This window comes from Canis lupus, chromosome 22, assembly GCF_011100685.1.
Source record: "Canis lupus familiaris isolate Mischka breed German Shepherd chromosome 22, alternate assembly UU_Cfam_GSD_1.0, whole genome shotgun sequence".
NCBI lineage: Eukaryota > Metazoa > Chordata > Mammalia > Carnivora > Canidae > Canis > Canis lupus.
In genome coordinates this window covers 29,194,843-29,197,668 of record NC_049243.1, presented here as the reverse complement: position 1 = coordinate 29,197,668, position 2,826 = coordinate 29,194,843, and the positions used below count along the sequence as shown (strand labels likewise).

The window sequence follows — 2,826 nt, the reverse complement described above, 5'->3', positions numbered from 1 at the left end:
AAAGGACTAGTTTCCAACTAATTTGTATCCTTTTCTTTCCCAGAGATATGATGATTCTTGGTAGGGCAATTATCAGGAATCAGGAGGTAGATAAGAGCATGGCTTATTCAAAAATCTGAAAAAAAAATCAGGGACCTAGATGGGGAGTGAGAGAGTTACACCCACCAGTTTAGTGAGGAAGGAAAAACCAGATTTTAGACTGTGCACTATAGGCAACTAAAACTACGGATAGGTTTTTAAAGAGGGAAATGATATGGTCAGATGGTGACAATTCAACAGGAATAGCGAACAGTTCACAAGGACAAAGACCATGTGTGCTGACCATTACAGTAGTAACCTTGACATGGAGCTGTTCTTCCTGGCCAGTTGTGACTTCATTTATAGCTGTTCTTTTGGAGGTGACTTTACCATGCTTTTGAAGTCTTTGACACAAATGTGGATAACAACAATGATGTCAATAATAATAACATAATACCTAATGCCTGTTGAGCACTTCCTATGCATTAGGCACTGGGTTAGCCCCTTTATAAGCATTATATCAGGATGAAACTTTAGCTTGCATAACAATCACCTGGGGGGCTTTTTGTTATAGACTTCTAGGCCCCTGCTCTCAGAGCTCTGATTTAATAGGCATGGGTGGGGCTGATAATTTTTGTGTTTCTGACAATATCCTGGGTGATGCTGCTGGTCCAGGGACCATACTTTGACAGCCTCTGCATTATATCATTTAATCATCAAGACAATAGTAAAAGATAAATACTATTTTTTTCTTTTTTCTTTTTTTTTTTTTTTGTGCAGTCGAGTTTCCGACATTTGGGGAAATCGCAGGGGTTAGCACATCCGGAGTGCAATGGATAAGCCTCGCCCTGGGAAAACCACCTTCGTGATCATGGTATCTCCCCTGCCAGGTAAGTATCGATAAATACTACTATTATCTCCTCTTATATGTGAGGACACTAAAGCTTTGAGAAGTTCACTAACTTGTCTAGAGGCATATACCCAGTAAATGGCACAGCTGTCAAACACGGGTCCTTCTAATTCAAATGTTGCTCTCCCTAACTCTTATAATGATCGTTCTCAGGGCAGCCCGGGTGGCTTAGCAGTTTAGCGCCGCCTTCAGCCCAGGGTGTGATCGTGGAGACCCGGTATCCAGTCCCACATCAGGCTCCCTGCATGGAGCCTGCTTCTCCCTCTGCCTGTGTTTCTGACTCTCTTTGTGTCTCTCATGAATAAATATATAAAAATCTTTTTTAAAAAATGATGGTTCTCGAACTTTGCATGCATCAGAATCACTGGAGAAGTTTTTAAAAAACATCAGGTACAGATTTTCCTTGACTCATGATGGGGTTATATCCTGATAAATCCATCATAAGTGGAAAATACTGAGTCAAAAATGTATTTAATACACTTAACCTACCAAATCTCATAACTTACCTGATACTTTAGCCTACCTTAAACATATTCAGATCACTTACTTTAACCTACATTTGGGCAACATCATCTAACACAAAGTCTATTTTTAAGTAAGTGTGGAATATCTCATGTAATGTATTGAATACTGTACTGAAATTGAAAAACAGAATGGCTATATGGGGACAGAATGGTTGTAATCATATTGGTTGTTGGCCCTCGTGATCATGTGGCTGACTGGGAGCAGGGGCTGCTGGCCCTGTCAAGCATCTCAAAAGAGGATCACATCACCTATTACTAACCCAGGAAAAGATCTAAATTCAAAATTGGAAGTGTGGTTTCTAGTGAATGTGTATTGCTTTTACACCATTGTAAAGTGGAAAACTCATAAGTTGAACCATCTTAAGTCAGGGACTATGGACACTTGAGTGCTCCCTTTGTTTAATGAATCACATTTTCCATCATAGGATGGGCTACCTGTTATTTGACAAACTTCTCAAGAGATTCTAAAGCCCAGAGATTTTTGGAAACAGTACATTTGGCTGCACATTCTAATCTCTTGAACATTAAAAAAAAAAAACAACTCAAAACTGACATCTGATCCCAACCCCAGATATTCTGATCTATTTGTGCTGGGGTTTAATTTAGGAATCAGAATTTTTTAAAGATCCCTGTGATTCTAACCTGCAGTTTGAGAAGTGTGAGAACCACTGCACTAAGATTCTGCCTCTTGAACTTAACTGTTCATGTTTTAGAGACACTTGAAAATGAATTCATTATGCAAAGAGATGTTAAAGCAAGAAAACACTAAAGCAGGCTTTAGGGGGGAGGAGCTCTGGAGGTAGAAGCCCTGGGTTTAGATTGATCTGTCATTTACTAACTCTGCTGTAACCTTGGGTGAGTCATCAAATATTTCCTAAGTCTTGGTTTCCTCACATGTAAAATGAAAATAATGATAAGACCACATGCTCTTCCAATGCACAGCATTATTGTGAAAATTAAATAAAATTGTGTCTCTTTAAGGCTTTATGAACTCTTGAACACTAAACAAATGTGAGAGATTACTTTTGTATTGATTTGAAGAGCAACTTCTCACCAAAGATATATCATAGCCAGCAGTAAATGAGGCTCATTTATTTTTTTCTACTTGCAGCAGTCATGCTCAGCTTATATTCAGGTGTTATGTCAAAAACATTTCCTTGGATTTTTTTTTTTTTTTCTGGCAGGCATAAACACTGGCAAAATCTTTTTTTTTAATATCATTTGTATGCTTTCCTGAAAGCACCAAATTATAGGCAGGACTAATGGGTTGAGAATGCTTAAGGCCAGTTTACTGTGGCTTGCCTATGACATATCACCATCTGAAAAGCCATCACAGAGGAAAAAAAATCATTCACAGTCTAATTTAAATAATGG

At 38.4% G+C, this 2,826-nt stretch overlaps 1 pseudogene; it reads right to left on the bottom strand.

The window, feature by feature from the left end:
• Window positions 1–788: 788 nt before the first annotated feature.
• Window positions 789–916, bottom strand: LOC119865252 (annotated as a pseudogene).
• Between the last annotated feature and the right edge of the window lie 1,910 nt (window positions 917–2,826).